Raw genomic sequence first — 25,210 nt, 5'->3', positions numbered from 1 at the left:
GATGGCTGAACTAATTTACACTCCCACCAACAGGGTATATAAGTTTCTTTTTCTCCACAACCTCTCCAGCATCTGTTATTTTTTGACTTTTAAATAACAGCCATTCTGACTGGTGTTAGATGGTATCTCATTGTGGTTTTGATTTGTATTTCTCTAATGATCAGTGATGTTGAGGTTTTTTTCCTATGATTGTTGGCCACATGTATGTCTTCTTTTGAGAAGCATCTGTTCACGTCTTTTGTCCACTTTTTAATGGGGTTGTTTGAGTTTTTTCTTGTAAATTTGTTTAGGTTCCTTATGGTTGCTGTATATTAGATCTTTGTCAGATGCATAGTTTGCAAAAATTTTCTCCCATTCTGTAGGTTGTCTGTTTATTCTGTTGATAGTCTCTTTTCCTGTGCAGAAGTTCTTTAGTTTAATTAGATCCCATTTGTCAATTTTTTGACAATTATTTTCAAAAGACAAATATGGATAGAAACATCCTAAAGAGGTAAACACTCAATTTTATTTTCTCCTGTCTTCAAAATCTGTCATTCTTTCATTTATTCACTCCATTTGATATGGTTTGGCTGTGTCCTCACCCAAATCTCACCTTGAATTGCGATAATCCCCACATGTCAAGGGTGGGGCCAGGTGGAGATAATAATTCTCACAAGATCTGACAGTTTTATAAATGGGAGTTCCCCTGCACAAGCTCTCTTGCCTTCTGCCATGTAAGACATGACTTTGCTCCTTACTCACCTTCTGCCATGACTGTGAGACCTCCCCAGCCCTCTGGAACTGTGAGTCAATTAAACTTCTTTCCTTTATAAATTATCCAGTCTCAAGTATGCCTGTATTAGCAGCACGAGAACAGACTAATACGCCATTCATTCATTCATTCATTCATTCATCCTTCCATTCACCATACAGTGTTTGAGCATCTTCTGTGCGCTAACCACTGCCAGCCTGAATCTATCACTGCCACCTGGCCTCCTCTTTCCTGAGTTCTAGAACTACATGGTTTATGCTCTACTACACATGCCCAGTGTTAGTGTTCAACTGTACACACATAGCCAGGCTCAGACATTGTAGACAATCAACATAAACCAAAGGAGTATAGGAGTCCTGGAAGACTCCCCTCTAAAGGAAATGGAAAAGGGGTGGAGTAGAGACATACTGATATGCAAAGTATCAGCATTTCAGCTATATCACTTAAATACTGATTTTTTATAACATACTATTGATATTTTTTCTTCTCCTGATTGAAGCTCACTGTCAAGATGCTACAGAAAGAGTTAGGGATGAGACAACTCTTAGGAGGTCTCAACCTTGGCTTCTGTCATGGGTATGAACTACAGAGTTCAGGCACGTTCTCCAATTGTCCTGTTATGTTTCATGCAGTTTCCGGACATGCCCAACTACCGGGTAGTGGATTTCCACACAGGATATCCCCTGGGATGAACCAGGTCATAGAGTATTTCCTGCCTGTTATATTTGACTAGGGTTTCACATTAGCTCCACTCTCTCCTCTTTACTTGGGTAATGCCTCCTTATCCCTCGGGTCTCAGTTTAAACATCACTTCCTATGGGAAGCCTCCCCAAAACACCCAAGACCAGGTGGGTGCTTATGCTATCTGCTCTGTTCCACAGCACTCTGAGTTCTCCTATCATACCACCTATGAAACTTTATTATTGCTGGCTTCACTATCTTTCCCTTAAGTTTGCAAGCTCCAGAAGGATAGGGACCATGACTGTGTTTTGTTTACCACTGTGATGTGCTACACCTCTAAGGCTTCTCATCTATGTTTTTATTGAAGTTGAAAAGTGGTGTCAATCCTTAATGATAATTTTTGGTATACTAAAGAGTGGCTTTGCCGTTTTACAATTTCATTATCATTTAACTTGATTTAGGTAATACCAAATGAGTTTCCACATGCTATTAAAATTACAGGGACTTACATTCTTATATGGATGATAACCTTATAATTTTTTATTGACAGACCTTCATTCTTCTTTAATTTTATGTATCTCATAAGTAACACCTATTTGTGAAAGAAAAAATGAATACAAAAGATCAAAAAAAAGTAAAACGTTCATAATCCTACCTTGGAACTAACACAATTTTTCTATAATAAACAGTGGTGAGGTGAATGGCATTTAATCATTTTTTATTGCTAAAGGATGTATTTCACATTTGCATTTAAAATAGATTTAGCTCATCTACTATAAGGTTGGTGCAAAAGTAATTGCGGTTTTTGCCATTACTTTTAATAATGTTTAATAATAGTTTGTCCTCTTCGTGCCTCTGAGTCACATTTGCATACTTTTTAGGCTTTTATAAGTAGACCTTGATGACCAGTTTGATGTGTGCACATGAGGGCTTGTAAGTGTGTGTGTTTGTGTATCCTTAAACACTTATCTGTTTTCATATCCCATATTCCCTGATAGATATTCTTTGTGTTCTCTTGCCCTTAAATAAATTTATGTTTGTGGCAAAGACCAAAGCCAGGAATTTAGGTCGATGAATTTTATTGTTTCCATACACTTGTGCACATCCTTAACTATTTCCTTAGGGTACATTTCAAGGCATGGAATTGCTGCCTCAAAAGATATACACATGCTTAATTTGATTCCCCACCTGCCAACAAGAAAAGTTGTACCAATTTAAAGTCCATAAACTGGAATTAAGTGAAAAAAGCCTCAGGGAAGTGAGGAGCGTGGATGTAGTGATGTCCTATTAAAAAGTGCAGGCCTTAGATTCCACTGAGCAGAAGCTTTGAAGCCCCAATAACAGTAAATACATCGCAGAGTGGTCAGTAGTAAATGGTAATATTAAACATAAGCACATAGTAGCAGCATGTGGGCAATTAATGGCAAGCATATAGGACTTGGAGTCAGTATCCCTGGATGAAGAATATCTAAAATTGTTTTAGAAACCTTCTATAATCATTATTATGAGACAAATTGTACCTCCAGACCAGCACCACATTTAGCCAAAATTTAACTTATGTGCGGATCTTATCCTAAGAGATACAAACTTCTCTCCTTCCTATCTCCTGAGCAGATGGCTACTCTGTCCACTGATCACAAGCGTTTTCTGAAAGAAGGATCTCTACTCTCCTCATTACCAGAACATTCAAGGATTTTTTGATAAACTGAAAGATATTTCAACTTTGCAAAATGTTACCGATGCTTTCATTGTTCTGAATGCTTTGCACCTCTCTGGAACCCTTAAGGTCATGGGTTTGGTGTCCAAGAGAAAGGAAGGTTCAAACAAATGACTAGGCAAAAATTACTGGTTTTGGTGCTGGACTTTGGCCTGGCTTGATCCCTGAGAGAAACTTCTTAATAGTAAAAGTTTTATATCAGGGCTAGGTGACTAATGCAGAAAGCAATTAAATGATTCCAAACATTCTGTCTGCCTTAGACCCTGGAAAGAGAGAGCCATTTATTTTCCTACTTAAAGGTAAGCTCTTCTTTCTTTTTTTCAGCAGACGTAGTTTTGCACAGTAGAGTCCCTCTGAAAACAGTGTGAATCATCCAGATGCTGCAGAAAGAGGCCTGAAAAAGCAGGTTTGTTCCATTAAACTACATGAGAATTTGCGATAGATAGACACAGGCATTACATAATGCTGTTTGGTCTTGAGGGCTAGACTTTCACATTTTACTTCAGATACTCCTAGAGTAATTGAAATTTTTTTACAATTATGATCAACATTTTCTTATACATTACCACATATTACTTTTTGTAGCTTGGAATTTAAAATAAAGTTTTAAAATGATCATGAGAGAAAATAAGAAGAAAAAGCACCATGATCAGATCTCTCTTGCCTTTTTATATTATATCAGGTCTCTGTAACCTGTTTTCAAGTAAAATTTCAGTGCTCAAGAAAATGCCATTTTCTATGCTCTCATTTTCTCTTTTTCCAGATAGCTTCACTTACAGCATTCTGGATACATGAATTATGGTCTGGTTATCCTTATTACTTAAAGATCTTAACAGCAATGACTCCTTTTAAAGAGAGTCAAACACCTAATGCTTAAACTACTATTCAAAGTCATTGCCCATTATCCTAATATGAAAAAGGTAGAGACAAAAAACAAAGTTATGTGAGAGTTCACTGAACTATACATCAGAGGGCATAAAAAAGAATAAAGTCACCATGATGGTCCATGCAGTTCCCTTATTTTGGTGGTTGAGGAAACAGGAGCTGGGAAAGGTTCACTGACTGGCTGATAACGGTGTTGATTTGTGGATAAGAAAGGACCAGCTATCAGAAATGCACAATAGGACGTCTAATGATTCTCAACAATAGACAAATACTTTCACTGTCCTTGTGATAGATATCTAAGTTGCCTTCAACTTCTCACCACCACAAATATACCCTTATACATATTCTTTTATTTAGCTATATAAAAATGACTCTGAGGTATTCATCCTGGAGCAGACATGTTGGGTCACTGAGAATGTGTACCTTTTATACGACTAAACACTTCTATGCTGCTCTCCAGAATGTATTTCTACCAGCAGTGCATGGAGGGCCCCATAGACCCCAACAACACTTGATATCCACCATCTACCATTTTAATTTTTGCCTGCCAATAAGGTGATATTTCACTGTTGTTTAATTAGAAACTACTAATAACCTTGAGTGGTAAATACTTAAAATGCATAATTGTGTAATTTGGTTATATTTCTAGTCTTTTTGTTATTTACCAATAAACTGTGTATTCATTTTTATACCAGTGCCATGGTGGATTATTTTCCTTCATAGTTTATGAAGAAAAGGATCAAAATTTATATTTTTAAGTGAAAAAATTTGCCAACTGACCCAACACCATTTCCAGAATAATCCATGTTACTTACTGATTAGAAATATCAAGTTTATCACATTTAAAACCTTGGGACTGAGCTTTTATTCTGTTCCATTAAACTATATCTCAGATTTTCTACCAGTCTTATCTTGTTTTAATGTCATTGCTTCATAAAACATCTTAATAACTAAAAATATAACCTTTTCTTCCATTATTTGCTCTTAAAAGGTCAAGAATAGCAATAACAACAGCAATAAAGGTAGTTAACATTTATTGAGCATTTGATATGTATCTGTCAATAACGCTTTACTTGTAGCATCACATTTAGTCTTCAATTACATAAATGGTGCAGATACTCTTCTGTCCTGTATTGAAAAGATGAGAAACTACAGGTAAAGAAAGCATAACTGGTTTGATGTGGAATCTAATTTCAAACCGAAGTCTTATCATGGTAAGCTCATACTCTTAACCACTGTTATATGAACTGTTAAAATGAACTGTATAAAATAGTCATGATTGGAGCATATTGACAAATAAAAATGTCAATTTCTTACTATTCAATCTATTATACAGTACTTTGTATTTTAGAAATGAGATCATCTCAGAGAAAGACAGACACCCATGGTCCAGTAATTGGTAATGAATGTGGCATCTGGATTCTAGATCTTCTATCTTCAGTCTTCTAACAAGCAGGACTATTACTGTCATTTATTTCTAGGACTCAGTAGAAAAACTATTTCTCTGATGAGCCACTAAAAGGTAATATCAGAGACAGGAAAGGGGACATGCTCATAAAAAAAATGGCATAATGATTATTTTCCCTTTTCCCATATTCACCAGGTAATTCATCCCAAACACAGAAATGACACTGAAGCTCACAGGTTACTAAAATATATTTACATTTTACTTGTTGCTGTTACATTTCTAATATTTTCTATAATAATTTTACTATTTAAATTATATTAAAATCATATATTTAATGGGAGAGAGAAGGCAGGGAGACAGGAGTAATACTTGTTCAGTCTACTATGTCCTAGACAATACTAAACATGTTGCCATTTTCACCCTATAATAGTTCTATAACGTACATTCTATAATATCTGCTAAAAATATGATTTAACAAGACAAAAGAAATATGCTTTGCTTTATTTACAAAAAGTATTTTATGAAACAGCATGTACAGAATTATCCCCGTTCTGTTTTCAATCACATTAATAAAAAAAGGAGGAGATATTTATCCAGTTTTATTTGCCAATTTAATGATGACTAACAGATACTAATTTTTTTCTTTCTCTCTTTATTTTATCTATTCAACAAATATTTATGGTATACCAAATAAGTGCAAAGAACTGTTAGACCAAATTATGTCTCCACCGCAGGTCTTTTCTTTTTTCTTTTTTTTTGTTTTCCGAGATGGTGTTTCGTTCTTGTCACCAGGACTGGAGTGCAATGGTGCAATCTTGGTTCACTGTAACTTTCATTTCCTGGGCTCAAGCAATTCTCTAGCCTCAGCCTCCTGAGTAGGTGGGATTACAGGCATGTGCCACCATGCCTGGCTAATTTTGTGTTTTTAGTAGAGACGGGGTCTCACTATGTTGGCCAGGCTGGTCTTGAACTCCTGACCTCATGTGATCCACCCACCTCAGCCTCCCAAAGTGCTGGAATTACAGGCATGAGCCACCATACCCGGCTACTCCACCACAGGCCTTTTCTTCTGAGCTCCAGACCCTGTTATACAACTACAGCATAACGAATATTAACATTTATGACCAGGCATGGACACTTTATCAAGCCAATTCAAATTATACAGTCCTTGAGTTCTAAAAGCTTACCATCTAAGTAGAAGGTAGTGTGGTAGGGGCAGAGAGAAAATATTGAGTTCACAATCAGACAAGCATGGGTTAAAATTCATGTTCTGCCATTTATTGAAGGTGTTAAGCTTGGAAAGTTTGCCTAAATTCTCTAAGACTTAATTTCCTGATCTGTACAGGGAGATTGTTATCTGTGTTTCACAAGAAAGAATATGAAATGTAGTGCACTCAACCATTCAGTCTGAAAATTCAACACGTATTCACTTTTTCCCACTCCATCTCTTCCCTTTCTTAGCAGAAATGACTCACCCATGAACTCAACAGCACAATTATATCATAGAGAACATCCAAAAGTATCAGAGCAAAAAGAAAATTAAATACATGTTTATTTACATTATGAATGTAATCCGATATAATTTCTGTATAATAGAACAATTCAGTCATCGTACTTTTCCTAATTCATTTGGACCTTCTAGATTAATATGATGCATGTGTATGACTTGGAAGTTTCTAGCGTTCTTTAAGTCTCAGAGTGTTAAGATACATAATAGAAACCTAGCACATAATGATAGGTCTGCAGGAGGGACACAAGAGCAAGAATCAGGAGCTCTGTATGAGTTCCAATTTATAAGTAATCCCTGGTGATAGGATAAGGCAATCCCAAACATTCAAAATATTTGAAAGATAACTGACACCCCCATTTCTGTAAGCATTCTGAGTTCTCAGAAGGAAAGGAAGAAGCTGTTATGTGTCAGGAAATCAATTTAGTGTAAATTATCTGTAAGAAAATTAGCCTTCTAGAGAGTAATTACCTAATAAATGTCTGCTATTAATTTTCTATTTTAACTACCCATGGTGCAGTTGGGGAAGGTGTCTAGTAGAATTCAGAGACCATCCAAAAACACATGGCACCTGCGCAAAAGGAGCAAGCTAAAGAAAATCTCACTGTGACAACTTCTTTACATTGTCAACTAACTTAATTATGTTGCAAGCCTCTGAGATACTGTTCTGAAAGAGAGATTGTTCTAAGACAGCAGTATTCTATAACTATATAGACACAGTCATACATGTGTTGTTTGTGTCTCTGCCTCTGTCTACTAAAAGTTTCTGTATGTCTTTCTGTTGTTTTATTACTGTTCTCTTACTGGGGATTCTCTTTTGATCTATGAATTTGGGTCCTTATCCAAGGTTTTAAGATTGGCTTTTAGGTGAATGTGTAAAATCATACCTGACTGGGTTTTCTGGCAGTTCTGGCTGTGCTGACCCTGATGCCAAGGTCTTTGCTAACAGAGGAGTAGATCTGCTGAATGTTAATGGATGTTATTGTGACTGTCTGGAACAACTGTACATTCCATTCCAGAGATGTAATCATGTCAACAAGGTGCCCAGACAACCAATATTCAGAATATTTACTCTTTATTAAAATGATGTGGCATATTTTTCTTATCCTAAGATTTTTTTCCTTTCCTCCTCCCTTGCTCCTGTCCTATAACAAATTGAATTGCGGAAGTAGCTCATGTATAACCTTTTCCATTGGATTTGGTAGTGGGATCTATTGGTGATTGTGAAACACTGCAGCACCCCTTGGATGTTGATCAAATTTTCCCCTCTGAAATGAAAGAAGTCAGTCCAGGTTATGAAATATCTAGAGAGAAAGAGGCCATTTTATTATTTGCTTTCTGTTTCAAAACCCAAGGGACCATTCTCCTCCTTAAAAAAACAAACACCAAAAAACTTAGAAGCATCATATGCAGACTTTAGACTCTAAACTCATTAACTACATAGTAGCATCTCCAGGCAAACCCCTCTTTTTTTAGAATTTTGAAATATAATCCACAGCTGGTGACTCCGTTTTCTCAGAGACCCCTGTGTAGGAGAGATGGGGCAGAGAGTCATGTTTCATCAGATCTTGAGAGCCTTCACAAACAGTCTTTCCCATATTCTACCAATCCAAACATAGGCAGTGTTTGGTTATCTTCCGCTGCATAAAAAACCACCCCGAACATAGAGACTTAAAACATGAATGATTTTTTATTACTGCTTGCCATAATTCTATGGGCTTACTGGGTGTTTCTTTTGCTTCAGGTGGTGTCAGCTGGGGTGCGGGGATGGTCAAAAAATCGAAAACAGCCTCAATCACATGACAGAAGGTTGATGCAGGCTACTGACAGGAGCTCAGCTGGACCTGGCAGCAGAGAGACTCATTTCTCCACATGCTTCCCCACATGACTGCTTGGGCTCCTTACAGCATGGTGGCTAGATTCCAAGAAAGAGCACTCCACAAGACAAAAGTAAAAGCTGAAGACTCCTTAAGATGCGAGACATTATTTCTGCTGCATTTTATTGGTCAAAAACGAACACAAGGCCAACCCAGATTCCAGGAAAGGGGAAACTGGCTTCTCTTCTTGATGGGATGGAGGTAAAGTCACATTCCAAAGGAGCATGTGAAATGATATTAATGTAGCCATCTTTGGGAACATGATCTACTATAGGCACCAATCAGAAGCACCATGTCTCCCTAGAAAGTCATCCAGAGGAAGTCAGACTTTCCCCTCTCCTAGACATCTGTATTCCACACCTGCTAATTAGGTGCTACTTGACACAATGACAGAAAGTTCAGATTCAATTTACTTGAAATTCGATACTCATCTAAGTTGGAAGGAGTTGTTTGATCATTTGACTATTATACTATTTAGTTTATGTAAAAGTCATTTCTATAATGGAAGGAAGGAAGGGAGACATGTGAGGTTAAATAATAACATTCTGGAAGCCTTAAGATATGCCAAACACTTTCCATAGATTGTCTCATTTTCTTTTTGAAAAAAACCTTTTAAAAAGGCAGGATAATTCATATTTTTCAGATGATCAATCTCATATTTATAGAGGGTAACTTTTCTAGGAATGAGCACGTAATAACTGGCAGTAAGAGGATTCTAACTCTTGTTCTTTCCATCTGCCTTTCTGTTCGATATGTTTCCAGGATTCAGGGACTGTTTTTTTATTGTTTTTGTTGTTGTTGTTGTTGTTGTTGTTGTTGTTGTTGTTTAGACTTGCTAGTAGTCATGACGTGCAGATGGCATGATGAAGATAATGATGATAATGATGATGATGATGATGTCAACAGAGGATATGAATGTGAAATTATGCCACTTAGCCTAAAAAGCTAGCATAGGAGAACTACAAAGAGGTAACTTTACCTTACAGCCTTTAATAATAGCAAAACCATTAGAAGCTTAGATAAGTTAAATACTTATCCCAGATCACCAAACACGTAAATATGAAAGCAGGAACTAAAAACTAGGATTGACACTGAGTCCTGCAAGTCCTGCATTTCCCAGGTTTTTAATCTTGGAAATTTTTAATCATCAACTCAGCTGACTTTCAGGTTTATACCATCAGGAGATTGATGAACACACTGGTATTTCCAAATGTGTTCATGTTGAACTTTGTTTATAAGCAAATTTTTAACACATTCTATATGAAAAAATCACCATAAGATTAAAAATAATTAAAAGATGAGAAAATATTTGCAAGATGTATTATAAAAATGGTCAGTATTCTTAATATATAAAGACCCCTTACAACTCAACAGTGGAATAGGCTAAGGATCTGAACACTTTATGTGTGTATATATATACATAGGTATTAGTATAATAAATGCAAGGAAATTATTAAAGAATTTTTAAATCAAAGGATTTTTTGGAGGAAAGAGGAAATATAGACAGATTCACCTTCCAGATTATACATGTCTACACTACTTACATGTTTTTACAGCAAGCTTGTGTTTCTTTCACATGTTTTAGAGAGTTCTGAAAATAACTAGGGGTTCTAGGAATACTTTCTTTACTAAACAGACTTCCAGATAGCTCTCTACTAGGTTAAGTCGATAATCTTTTCCTCACTGCCTTTTCTCTCTTTTGTCTAAGATGTTTAAGTTTTATTTCTGATCAAAAGCTTGAACTCTGCTATGTTTTATAAAATTCTCCAAATGAATAAATAAATATAATATTTACAAAGAAGGAAAAATATTGTAGGCGTAAATTTTCAAGCCAGGGTCAAGCACTCAAGTGTACACGAAGTGTTACTTTTTGTGTACTTTTCTGTATTGTGTCTGAACCTAATTTCTATTTTGAGCCCTGTTCAGCTGTAAATAGGAGGTATAATGTCTCTAATTCTGGATAAATTCCATTCCTTCTTGGATTGCTTAGTCAATTTATGATAAATTCAATCAGTTTATGTCTCTCCTCCACCCTCTGTTTCTCCCCATATGACATATAGATTCTCAGGGTTTATATAGTGTCGGAAACCAAGAAAAACTGGACTGTTTTCTCACAACTCAGAGTAATTTGGAAAGCTGAATGGGGCTACCTCAGGCCTTCTCTGGCCATCATATGAAATGAAGCCATCTCTGTTCTACTCTACCCATATTATGATGACACATAGAATTCTTGTGAAGCTTTGGTGTCCCAGGTATTAAGACAAAAAGAGGGCAAAACCCATATGTGAGGGGGCAGGGAATATATCAAGTAATATTTCATCTTGTCACATTTCCTACCCCTAGAAAAGCCTCGTTCCTTCACAAAGAAAACGTATCTCTCATCTTAGGTATCACCCCCTCAAAGAAAGTAAGACTATTTTCCAAAATTTGTCTAGAAGAGTAATGTCCATACTCAGATCAGCAAATAGGTGCTATGTTCCCCAGGATCTTCTTTTGTCAGGTGAATAAGGCAAGTTACTGGGTAGATTTTTCACTTCTCTCATTTAAGGGTAGTTACTTGTTCTCCCTGGCCTAATGGCTATAAGACAGATCATTCTTATTTACTCCTCCCACCTAGGATTCTACAATACAATATAAGTCCCTCACTCCTGAGGCTTAGATTCAGGCATAAATTGATTTAGCTCATGCTGGATTGGTTGAACAAACCCTAAGGTGACTGAATTTATCCTTGATTAGCAAGATTAGGTTTTCTTCAAGAGGAAGAATGGGACTCATAATGTATACTAAGATCAGTTATATAAAACAAAGAGATACATTTGTTTACCCACTGAATTTCATATCCTGAAAATTTATACCCACTACAAAACCAATAAAAGTTACTTTTAAAAGATTATAAAACAGTTTGCACTGTATGATTTCAAACACTTTGAAAAATGTATATGCATAGAAAATGATTTGGAGGATATAATATCAATTTTGCTTACTGGTGACTCTCAAAAACTAATTCATCTAATAATTCATTACTTCAAGAAATATTTATCATGCTTTATTAGGTATCAGACACTGGAAATCCAATTCCATAGCTTTATCCCACAATATATTTCCCTTAAATTCCAGATTCACATAGAAAACTGCCTACTTACACATGCTCATTTGAAGAGGATAAATATAACTAACCAACTGAATGTCTATGATCTCATTCAGACTATACTCAACAAGTTTAGACCAACCTGACCTTGAATCCTTGCAGCTTACTATGTAAAAGGGGTGCCATGTGGCAACTGGCAAGAGCTTGGGTTTTTAAGTCAGACACAACTATGTTAGAACTCCTGCTCTGCCTCTTATTAACTGTAATCTTGGAAAATATAATTAACTCCTCTGAGCCTCACACAGCACACTTAGTTAAAATATGAGTAATAAAAAAGGCCTCACAGAGCACACCTAGTGAAAATATGAGCGATAAAAGAGACCCTGATATATACTTGCAGGATTTTTAAGCATTTAAAGTAAAAACGTTGGTTACATGCCTAACAGAGTTTCTGGCCTGTACTGGACACTCAGCAAAAATGTTCTTCCCATCCTGTCCCCTCCCTTCTGTAGCAGAGGTGGTATTACCATAATAAAATTGTGAAATTATGTGATAAAAAGCATTTGGAATTGCTATTGAGAAGAAAAAACAATATGCATTTACATTATGTAAGAAATACGGTACATTCTTTATAATATTTAGCCAAACCACATGAAAATGCTGACATTTGATCATTTTTTACTTACAAAAACAAGAATTTGATATGTTTCAATCTAATAGAATGATTTGCATGTTGAGTTCAAAGAGAGAGACAGACTTCATCTTTTTGCTATTGACTTTTTTTCCTTCTCCTCCTTTTGAATCTCAAGGTAAGAATCAGACAAACACATAATGTGGGTGTCTATGCTACCCTGTTAGCCCCAGAAAGACTATGGAAGCACAAAGCTACAAAGTAAATCATTCCACAATGCTGGAGTGAAAGTCAGGGTTACTTTCTGTGTCCCAGGAATGTAGACATCACTGATGACAGTACCCTGAACAAGTCATTTCCCTTTTGTTTGCCAACTGATCACTGAGATTAAATTAGGGAGCCTGCCCACCACTCCTGGAATGTTGTAAAGACCCATGAGACTCCCTGTAGAGCAAACATTCTGGATTCTTGGCCGGGAAGATCCGTTAAAGCCAATGAATTATTTTAACAGAAATTAATTTGCAGGAATAACAGAACACTACACATTAGGCACACACATGTCAATTATTTATGAAATGTCAAAAAGCACTTGTGAAACATAAATGACACCAAGATAGACAGGGGTCCTGCCCTCTACAGAACTACAGAAACTCATGTGAACTGTGCCTGCCAGTGTTCTATGAGCTTTCTACATGCTGTTTCCTTTAATACTTAACGTAAGCTTATGAGGCAACATTTTTTATTTCAATTTCTCAGACGAAAATTCTTATACTTTATTAATTGACTCTCTACTTTATTAATTGACTAAGTAGAAGAGCCCAGAATTCACATCCATCCTTGTTATTTCCCCAGTCTGTGCCCTTTCTTTTCCAGGGCTTTGCCATGTGCCTAATCAAGTTCCTGGAGTGTCCAGTCCTAGAAGCATGGCATGTCTGTTATCATCACCACCAAGAAACCCAGAAACAGTGAGTGAGTGCTTGTGGGTATATGCAAAGCATGGTCAGAGGGAACAATTTGAGCAAAGACATAGAATTCAAGAGGATGCTTGGCCTGCTTGAGAACTGAAACAGGGCTGCTGGGGCTGAACACAATGCAGAAAGAACTTCTTTGGTCCAGGGTGATCCCATCACTCAAAAACCCAACTATGCATCACAGTCAACAATATAGCACAACCAGAAGGCAAATGAGTTGTAAAAAATATTTGATGCTTGATATTCTTCACTAAGAGTTACACACTCATAATTAGTTCAAATTGAAAATGGACATTTTAATAGAAATATAACTAAGTATGGGCCAGATGCTCCACTGGGTGCTTATCTTTGTTGCTGTCCTCTAGCTCTAATTGCAGATTGAATTTTCTCATAGAGTTGTGGAACACATTCTTGTTCCTCATCAAGCTCCCCTGCATTAATAATGAGCTATGAGATGAAAGCCTCATTATTGCGGGAGTACATATTGCTTCAGCTGTCCAGAGCAAGTCCTGCTGCTTATTTGTCTGTATGTGTGCACTTGGGAATGTTTGTGTGTGTGTGTTTCTGCCTAAAGCAGTTCCGTGTCTATTTCTTTGTTGTTGCCATGCTCTGTAGGTTTCTCTCTTGTTCTTTAATTCAGGTGTTTCTCAAAGAAATTAAGACAACAGTTGAAGTGGATATGGAAAATCATGCTTGGCCTGGCTTCCTTGGCAGTTCTATATAATATGGCCATGATGTCAATCTTTACTGACTGAGTAGTGGACCCATGGAATGTTAACAGCTGTTATAGCAACAAGCTAAGGACATTTGGCAGATGGCACATAAAATTCTAGAGATAAAATTTCAGGAACAAAAGGGAGAGCTTTGAAGCTAAGATAGTGGAGTTTCCAAGCAGCCAATATTTTTGAATTCTGACTCTTCATTTAAAAAGAATGGGGTGTTTCTTTATTACTTTTTCATTATCCATTATCCAGGGTATTCCCTGTGATTCATTCATTTATCTCTTTATTCATTCTCATATTATTCCTATTCCTAGTAGTATCTAGTGTTCAGTGCTTTTCTTCGAAGCTCCTGCTGAAATTTTGCTAAATAGTTTAAGTTGCTACAACATCCCTTGTATGTTGCTATAATTTGTCCTTAACAAATGGAAGAAAAGAGTCCAAAGTATAAAATGGTCACTGAAAAAAAGAAGCCTTTTCATTCCCTTATTTCTTTTACAAACTCACTCGTACAAACAACTCCTCAGAGCAATCTTGGCAGTCAGAGACATTGTATGCAGACGTTAAGGCCTAGACCCACCACCTGTCCCTGCTGTGACTCATAATATAAACATAGACCCTCTGTGTAGCTTGTTTCCTAGAATTTTAAAACATAACCCACAGCTGATGTCTTCCCTTCTGAGAGGCCCTTTCATGAGGTGGGCCAAAGAGCCTTTGGTCCAGCCAAGCCTTGCATGATTTTTAATCTTGAGAGACTTCACAAACTTATCTTTCTCCAAATGTATCAGTACAATCTGAACCACCATCTTTCCTGGATCCCTACAGAGTCACTTACCGCATCATCAATTTCTTTTCTGCCACAAAGATCCCACCTCTTCTCCTAACCCTCATCTAGTCAAGCTTTCCTGTCTCCTGGACATATGGATTCTGTTGAGTAGTTCTCAGGGCTCCGTCATCCATATCTGTGAATTAGGTGCTGCTTGACAAAATGACAAAATGTTCAGATTCAGTGGCCTCTTTCCCAGATTTGCTACTGTGTGTTTTTGTTTGCTGGCTTTTAAAATATTTTTCAGAGGCCAGGCACGGTGGCTCACACCTGTAATCCCAGCACTTTGGGAGGCCAAGGCGGGTGGATCATGAGGTCAAGAGATCAAGACCATGCTGGCCAACTTGGTGAAACCACATCTCTATTAAAAATACAAAAATTAGCCAGGCGTGGTGGCGGGCGCCTATAATCCCAGCTACTCAGGAGGCTGAGGCAGGAGAATCGCTGGAACCCAGGAGGCAGAGGTTGCAGTGAGCCGAGATCATGCCACTGCACTCCAGCCTGGCGACAGAGTGAGACTCCATCTCAATAAATAATTAAATACAAATGAAAATAAAATAATAAAATAAAATATTCTTTAGAAAGAGGCCGGGCGCAGTGGCTCACACCTGTAATCCCAGTTCTTTGGGAGGCCGAGGATCAGTGGATCACCTGAGGTCAGGAGGTCGAGACCAGCCTGGCCAACATGATGAAACCCTGCCTCTACTAAAAGCACAAAAATTAGCCAGGTGTGGTGGTGTGTGCCTGTAATCCCAGCTACTCGGGAGGCTGGGACAGGAGAATCACTTGAACCTGGGAAGTGGAGTTTGCAGTGAGCTGAGATCACACCACTGCATTCCAGCCTGGACAACAGAGTGAGACTCCATCTCAAAAAAAAAAAAGAAAGAAAGAAAAAGGATAATATAAATCTCTATTTTTCTATTATTATACTTTAAGTTCTAGGGTACATGTGCACAATGTACAGGTTTGTTACATATGTATACATGTGCCATGTTGGTGTGCTGCACTCATTAACTCATCATTTACATTAGGTATATCTCCTAATGCAATCCCTCCCCCTTACCCCCTCCCCACAACAGGCCCTGGTGTGTGATGTTCCCCTTCCTGTGTCCAAGTGATCTCATTGTTCAATTCCCACCAATGAGTGAGAACATGCGGTGTTTGGTTTTCTGTTCTTGCAATAGTTTGCTGAGAATGATGGTTTCCAGCTGCATCCATGTCCCTACAAAGGACACGAACTCATCCTTTTTTATGGCTGCATAGTATTCCATGGTGTATATGTGCCACATTTTCTTAATCCAGTCTGTCACTGATGGACATTTGGGTTGATTCCAAGTCTTTGCTATTGTGAATAGTGCTGCAATAAACATATGTGTGCATGTGTCTTTATAGCAGCATGATTTATAATCCTTTGGGTATATCCCCAGTAATGGGATGGCTGGGTCATATGGTACATCTAGTTCTAGATCCTTGAGGAATCGCCATACTGTTTTCCATAATGGTTGAACTAGTTTACAATCCCACCAACAGTGTAAAAGTGTTCCTATTTCCCCACATCCTCTCCAGCACCTGTTGTTTCCTGACTTTTTAATGATTGCCATTCTAACTGGTGTGAGATGGTATCTCATTGTGGTTTTGATTTGCATTTCTCTGATGGCCAGTGATGATGAGCATTTTTTCATGTGTCTGTTGGCTGTATGAATGTCTTCTTTTGAGAAATGTCTGTTCATATCCTTTGCCCACTTTTTGATGGGGTTGTTTATTTTTTTCTTGTAAATTTGTTTGAGTTCTTTGTAGGTTCTGGATATTAGCCCTTTGTCAGATGAGTAGATTGCAAAAATATTCTCCCATTCTGTAGGTTGCCTGTTCACTCTGATGGTAGTTTCTTTTGCTGTGCAGAAGCTCCTTAGTTTAATTAGATCCCATTTGTCAATTTTGGCTTTTGCTGCCATTGCTTTTGGTGTTTTAGACATGAAGTCCTTGCCCATGCCTATGTCCTGAATGGTACTACATAGGTTTTCTTCTAGGGTTTTTATGGTATTAGGTCTAACATTTAAGTCTCTAATCCATCTTGAATTAATTTTCATATAAGGAGTAAGGAAAGGATCCGTTTTCAGCTTTCTACTTAGGGCTAGCCAATTTTCCCAGCACCATTTATTAAATAGGGAATCCTTTCCCCATTTCTTGTTTCTCTCAGGTTTGTCAAAGATCAAATGGCTGTAGATGTGTGGTATTATTTCTGAGGACTCTGTTCTGTTCCATTGGTCTATATCTCTGTTTTGGTACCAGTACCATGCTGTTTTGGTTACTGTAGCCTTGTAGTATAGTTTGAAGTCAGGTAGCGTGATGCCTCCAGCTTTGTTCTTTTGACTTAGGATTGTCTTGGAGATGCGGGCTCTTTTTTGGTTCCATATGAACTTTAAAGCAGTTTTTTCCAATTCTGTGAAGAAAGTCATTGGTAGCTTGATGGGGATGGCATTGAATCTATAAATAACCTTGGGCAGTATGGCCATTTTCACGATATTGATTCTTCCTATCCCTGAGCATGGTATGTTCTTCCATTTGTTTGTGTCCTCTTTTATTTCACTGAGCAGTGGTTTGTAGTTCTCCTTGAAGAGGTCCTTTACATCCCTTGTCAGTTGGATTCCTAGGTATTTTATTCTCTTTGAAGCAATTGTGAATGGAAGTTCATTCCTGATTTGGCTCTCTGTTTGTCTGTTACTGGTGTATAAGAATGCTTGTGATTTTTGCACATTAATTTTGTATCCTGAGACTTTGCTGAAGTTGCTTATCAGCTTAAGGAGATTTTGGGCTGAGACAATGGGGTTTTCTAAATATACAATCATGTCATCTGCAAACAGGGACAATTTGACTTCTTCTTTTCCTAACTGAATACCCTTGATTTCTTTCTCTTGCCTGAATGCCCTAGCCAGAACTTCCAACACTATGTTGAATAGGAGTGGTGAGAGAGGCCATCCCTGTCTTGTGCCAGTTTTCAAAGGGAATTTTTCCAGTTTTTGCCCATTCAGTATGATATTGGCTGTGGGTTTGTCATAAATAGCTCTTATTATTTTGAGGTGCGTTCCATCAATACCGAATTTATTGAGCGTTTTTAGCATGAAGGGCTTTTGAATTTTGTCAAAAGCCTTTTCTGCATCTATTGAGATAATCATGTGGTTCTTGTCTTTGGTTCTGTTTATATGCTGGATTATGTTTATTGATTTGTGAACGTTGAACCAGCCTTGCATCCCAGGGATGAAGCCCACTTGATCATGGTGGATAAGCTTTTTGATGTGCTGCTGGATTCGGTTTGCCAGTATTTTATTGAGGATTTTTGCATCGATGTTCATCAGGGATATTGGTCTAAAATTCTCTTTTTTTGTTGTGTCTCTGCCAGGCTTTGGTATCAGGATGATGTTGGCCTCATAAAATGAGTTAGGGAGGATTCCCTCTTTTTCTATTGATTGGAATAGTTTCAGAAGGAATGGTACCAGCTCCTCCTTGTACCTCTGGTAGAATTCGGCTGTGAATCCATCTGGTCCTGGACTTTTTTTGGTTGGTAGGCTATGAATTATTGCCTCAATTTCAGAGCCTGCTATTGGTCTATTCAGGGATTCAACTTCTTCCTCGTTTAGTCTTGGAAGAGTGTAAGTGTCCAGGAAATTATCCATTTCTTCTATATTTTCTAGTTTATTTGCATAGAGGTGTTTATAGTATTCTCTGATGGTAGTTTGTATTTCTGTGTGGTCGGTGGTGATATCCCCTTTCTCATTTTGTATTGCATCTATTTGATTCTTCTCTCTTCTTTATTAGTCTTGCTAGTGGTCTGTCAATTTTGTTGATCTTTTCAAAAAACCAACTCCTGGATTCATTGATTTTTTTGGAGGGTTTTTTGTGTCTCTATCTCCTTCAGTTCTGCTCTGATCTTAGTTATTTCTTGCCTTCTGCTAGCTTTTGAACGTGTTTGCTCTTGCTTCTCTAGTTCTTTTAATTGTGATGTTAGAGTGTCAATTTTAGATCTTTCCAGCTTTCTCTTGTGGGCATTTAGTGCTATAAATTTCCCTCTACACACTGCTTTAAATGTGTCCCAGAGATTCTGGTATGTTGTATCTTTGTTCGCATTGGTTTCAAAGAACATCTTTATTTCTGCCTTCATTTCATTATGTAACCAGTAGTCATTCAGGAGCAGGTTGTTCAGTTTCCATGTAGTTGAGTGGTTTTGATTGAGTTTCTTAGTCCTGAGTTCTAGTTTGATTGCACTGTGGTCTGAGAGACAGTTTGTTATAATTTCTGTTCTTGTACATTTGCTGAGGAGTGCTTTACTTCCAATTATGTGGTCAATTTTGGAATAAGTGCGATGTGGTGCTGAGAAGAATGTATATTCTGTTGATTTGGGGTGGAGAGTTCTATAGATGTCTATTAGGTCTGCTTGCTGCAGAGATGAGTTCAATTCCTGGATATCCTTGTTAACTTTCTGTCTCGTTGATCTGTCTAATGTTGACAGTGGAGTGTTGAAGTCTCCCATTATTATTGTATGGGAGTCTAAGTCTCTTTGTAAGTCTCTAAGGACTTGCTTTATGAATCTGGGTGCTCCTGTATTGGGTGCATATATATTTAGGATAGTTAGCTCTTCCTGTTGAATTGATCCCTTTACCATTATGTAATGGCCTTCTTTGTCTCTTTTGATCTTTGATGGTTGAAAGTCTATTTTATCAGAGACTAGTATTGCAACCCCTGCTTTTTTTTTGTTCTCCATTTGCTTGGTAGATCTTCCTCTATCCCTTTATTTTGAGCCTATGTATGTCTCTGCATGTGAGATGGGTCTCCTGAATACAGCAGACTGCTGGGTCTTGACTCTTTATCCAGTTTGCCAGTCTGTGTCTTTTAATTGGAGCATTTAGTCCATTTACATTTAAGGTTAAGATTGTTATGTGTGAACTTGATCCTGCCATTATGATATTAACTGGTTATTTTGCTCGTTAGTTGATGCAGTTTCTTCCTAGCCTCGATGGTCTTTACATTTTGGCATGTTTTTGCAATGGCTGGTACCGGTTGTTCCTTTCCATGTTTAGTGCTTCCTTCAGGGTCTCTTGTAAGGCAGGCCTGGTGGTGACAAAATCTCTAAGCATTTGCTTGTCTGTAAAGGATTTTATTTCTCCTTCACTTATGAAACTTAGTTTGGCTGGATATGAAATTCTAGGTTTAAAATTCTTTTCTTTAAGAATGTTGAATATTGGCCCCCACTCTCTTCTGGCTTGGAGAGTTTCTGCCAAGAGATCTGCTGTTAGTCTGATGGGCTTCCCTTTGTGGGTAACCCGACCTTTCTCTCTGGCTGCCCTTAAGATTTTTTCCTTCATTTCAACTTTGGTGAATCTGGCAATTATGTGTCTTGGAGTTGCTCTTCTCGAGGAGTATCTTTGTGGCGTTCTCTGTATTTCCTGGATTTGAATGTTGGCCTGCCCTACTAGGTTGGGGAAGTTCTCCTGGATGATATCCTGAAGAGTGTTTTCCAACTTGGTTCCATTTTCCCCCTCACTTTCAGGCACCCCAATCAGACGTAGATTTGGTCTTTTTACATAATCCCATACTTCTTGCAGGCTTTGTTCATTTCTTTTTCTTCTTTTTTCTTTTGGTTTCTCTTCTCACTTCATTTCATTCATTTGATCCTCAATCGCAGATACTCTTTCTTCCAGTTGATCGAGTCGGTTACTGAAACTTGTGCATTTGTCACGTATTTCTCGTGTCATGGTTTTCATCTCTGTCATTTTGTTTATGACCTTCTCTGCATTAATTACTCTAGCCATCAATTCTTCCACTCTTTTTTCAAGATTTTTAGTTTCTTTGAGCTGGGTACGTAATTCCTCCTTTAGCTCTGAGAAGTTTGATGGACTGGAGCCTTCTTCTCTCATCTCGTCAAAGTCATTCTCCATCCAGCTTTGATCCGTTGCTGGCGATGAGCTGTGCTCCTTTGCAGGGGTAGATGGGCTCTTATTTTTTGAATTTTCAGCTTTTCTGCCCTGCTTTTTCCCCATCTTTGTGGTTTTATCTGCCTCTGGTCTTTGATGATGGTGACGTACTGATGGGGTTTTGGTGTAGGTGTCCTTCCTGTTTGATAGTTTTCCTTCTAACAGTCAGGACCCTCAGCTGTAGGTCTGTTGGAGATTGCTTGAGGTCCACTCCAGACCCTGTTTGTTTGCCTGGGTGTCAGCAGCAGAGGCTGCAGAAGATAGAATATTGCTGAACAGCGAGTGTACCTGTCTGATTCTTACTTTGGAAGCTTCCTCTCAGGGGTGTACTCCACCCTGTGAGGTGTGGGGTGTCAGACTGCCCCTAGTGGGGGATGTCTCCCAGTTAGGCTACTCAGGGGTCAAGGACCCACTTGAGCAGGCAGTCTGTCCGTTCTCAGATCTCAACCTCCGTGTTGGGAGATCCACTGCTCTCTTCAAAGCTGTCAGACAGAGTCTTTTGCATCTGCAGAGGTTTCTGCTGCTGTTGTTGTTGTTGTTGTTGTTGTTGTTGTTTAGCTATGCCCTGTCCCCAGAGGTGGAGTCTACAGAGACAGGCAGGTTTCCTTGAGCTCCTGTGAGCTCCACCCACTTCGAGCTTCCCAGCAGCTTTGTTTACCTACTTAAGCCTCAGCAATGGTGGGCGCCCCTCTCCCAGCCTCGCTGCTGCCTTGCGGTTAGATCACAGACTGCTGTGCTAGCCATGAGGGAGGCTCCGTGGGCGTGGGACCCTCCCAGCCAGGTGTGGGATATTATCTCCTGGTGTGCCCGTTTGCTTAAAGCGCAGTATTGGGGTGGGAGTTACCCGATTTTCCAGGTGTTATGTGTCTCAGTTCCCCTGGCTAGGAAAAGGGATTCCCTTCCCCTTTGCGCTTCCCAGGTGAGGCACCCTGCTTAGGCTCTCGCTGGTCAGGCTGCAGTAGCTGACCAGCACCGACTGTCCAGCACTCCCTAGTGAGATGAACCCAGTACCTCAGTTGAAAATGCAGAAATCACCGGCCTTCTGTGTCGCTGGTGCTGGGAGTTGGAGACTGGAGCTGTTCCTATTCGGCCATCTTGCTCCGCCCTCCCATGTGCCACATTTTCTTAATCCAGTCTGTCACTGATGAACAAAATCTCTTAAACTATTGTCCCTAAGAAAACTGTAACTCATTGAGAATGAAAAACCCCACCCAGTTCTCAGCTTTGTGTAAACAGTTTCAGAAAAATATAGAGTGGACAGAAACAATAGAAGACCTAACAAAGAATTTAAGAATTTGGCAGGCTGACCAGGGAGTGGGCCTTCTGAAAGAATTATATTGGTTTTTCCATATCTGTTTTGACCATCTAGCCCAGGAGTTGTCAAACTTTTTTCAATCAAGAACCAGGCTGTAAATATTTTGGTCTTTTGGGGTCGTGCAGTCTTTGTCTAAACTATTCAACTCTGTTGTTGTAGTTCAAAAACAGCCAGAGACCAAATATAAATGAGTGGGTGTGGGTAAATTCCAATAAATCTTTATGTACAAAATCAGAGGATAGGTTGGATTTGGCTCAGAGGCCATACTACAAATCCCTGATCTAGTAGATGGTATAGTCCGTACAAAAATTGAACCATGAGTAAGGGAAGGACTTGAAAGCACATGTACTTCTACATCAAAGCAATCAATATTCAAATCCTAAGTGTTGGTTGAACTATGAGATGTTATTCCTCAATTCAGCACCTCTCACTCACTGATTCATGTTATACATGGACCCTTACCATTGGTTAGAGCTCAGTATTTTTTGTTGGATTTGATGCCAAGGTTTTATGGGCACCTCTAAATCACTACAACATCTCTTGGAAGCTTGAATCATTCTCTCTTCACAAGTGGAAAGGGCTCAGGACCCTAAAAGGTAACAGGGAAAAAAAGAGTTTTTATTTATTAACTCTTGGTACTACTATAGTAAATAACTAGCATGGTAAACAGCATTCAGAAGTAATATTCCAGACCAGCCACCTATTTCTACTGCTACTGCAAAATACAAACATAAATAACCCCAGGATTCATTTTCTAGTTGAGAGTATTCTTGACTTTTTAACCTATAAAGGTGGCTAATATTATGTTAGTGTTAGAATAAAACCTCAAATTTTGAATGTCATATAAAGAATGAAATAAGAGATAATAATGATAACATTTTATTTTGTTTCCTTCTTAAATTAATTCCAAGATTTACCTAATCATAATACTATAATTTTTACTCTTAAGCAATCCTACCTTCTACATTTAAACACACTGGCCACTATTTACATACATATTGTGTAGATTTTACTTGTTTGCCATTTTACTTCAAAGTTAAGGGAAGAGGGTTTGCTTTAACAATCATGAGAGGAATGTTACCAGCTTACATTTTCTGCTTATGCAGATCTTATTTTGGTCTTGAGTATGCACTGATTAATTTTCAGCCTGATACATTGCCTGTGATGGGATAGATGGATACACGGTTCTCTTAGATATTTTGCCCTCATTTTCTGGAGTTGGACATAAGGTCTGGAGTGCAGTGTTTTATATAGTATGACAGTGTTGTTAGGGGGAGCATTCTGGTATCCAAATCTCTTGTCCAAGAAGGAATCTGCTGAGATATCCCATATGTTGCTTGGTCATGTGTTTATACCAGTGCATGGCATTCCATGGGTATTGGAATTAATCATCAGTAATACACAGTCCTTTGCAACAAAGTTGGACCTACTGTCTCTGTACCAGGCTTTTTCTGATTACCTAGTCATCTTTCTCATTACCAGCCCTCACTTATCTATAAGAATGCTGTGTAGTCTGGTGCTTCACGATAGCCATCTTCCCTTGCAGATACCTTTTCCTTAGAGGCCAGAGATCCAGCTTATCTAGAAGCGTTTGGGTCATTTTACAACTCATTTCATTCTTCTTGTGTCTTTCCTAAGTTCTTCCACCTCATGAGTCATACTTATGCCATCTATTCCTCAGTTTTCTTCCAAAAATATCTTTCCACATTTTCCCTAGGACTTCTAACATCTGCTTTTCTCCCAGCCCTCCTAATGTGTCTCCTGGACACAGCTTAGATTTTGCTCAATAAATGCAAGTGCCTTTCATCCCTGACACTATAGAATTGCCTTAGTTGGAGGAATGGTATAAATTCTTCAGTAATACATGTAGTGATTATTTATTATTATTATTATTATTATTATTATTATTATTATTTTAGACAGAGTCTCACTATGTCACCAGGCTGGAGTGCAGTGGCACAATCTCGGCTCACTGCAACCTTCGCCTCCTGGGTTAAAGCAATTCTCATACCTCAGCCTCCTGAGTAGCTGGGATTACAGGCATGTGCCACCACACCCAGCTAATTTTTCTATTTTTAGTAGAGACAGGGTTTCACCCTGTTGGCCAGGATGGTCTTGATCTCCTGACCTCGTGATCTGCCCACCCCAGCCTCCCAAAGTGCTAGGATTACAGGCGTGAGCCACTTCGCCCAGCCTGTTATCTTCATCTTTAGACCCAGAGTTGGATAACAATCAACATTACCAGTAGATTGTTATTCTTTGATTCTCAAGTTGTACGCTTACTTCCAAATTATTTTAGGGGTTTGGGAAAGCACCTTGCTGTAGCTCCAAGGTATTTATATTATTCCCTTTATCGTTCTTCTTTAAAAAAAAATTGATTACAATCTTATGGCCCGTTATATCAAAGTGGTTTCGAAAACGGTTGTATTCTCCTAATCACTAGATGAAGAAATTGGGAAAGTATTTATCTACTTACCTGGTAGGTTTTCTTATTGCAAGGCTGTTCAATCCCAAGTCCCTCATAGCATGCTTGTTGCCATCCTGCATGCTATTTTCTCTTGTAGAGGCCCTTTCTCTCAGAGAAAAGCAGGACATTTTGACCAGGCTGACTTAATGCAGCTGTTATGCAAAGGCTACTTCAAAATGTCAGTGTTGAATGTCAAAAGACTGGTTTTTATTACCAAGCTATGCATGCAACAGCCATCCCTGACCCTCACCCTATCCTTGACCCTTTTTTTCAGAGAACAGACTGGTTTTTCTCTTAACACTTTCCACTTTAGTGTCTGTGGTAAGTCTCTGTGGGAGCTGGGGCTATTTTTCAAGCACTCTATCCGGTCAGCTTCTCAGTGGAAAGTCTTACATGAGATT

The sequence above is a fragment of the Macaca mulatta genome, chromosome X, assembly GCF_049350105.2.
Source record: "Macaca mulatta isolate MMU2019108-1 chromosome X, T2T-MMU8v2.0, whole genome shotgun sequence".
In the NCBI taxonomy this organism is placed as follows: Eukaryota; Metazoa; Chordata; class Mammalia; order Primates; family Cercopithecidae; genus Macaca; species Macaca mulatta.
The sequence above is the reverse complement of the archived record's forward strand: the minus strand, read 5'-3'. Positions refer to the sequence as shown.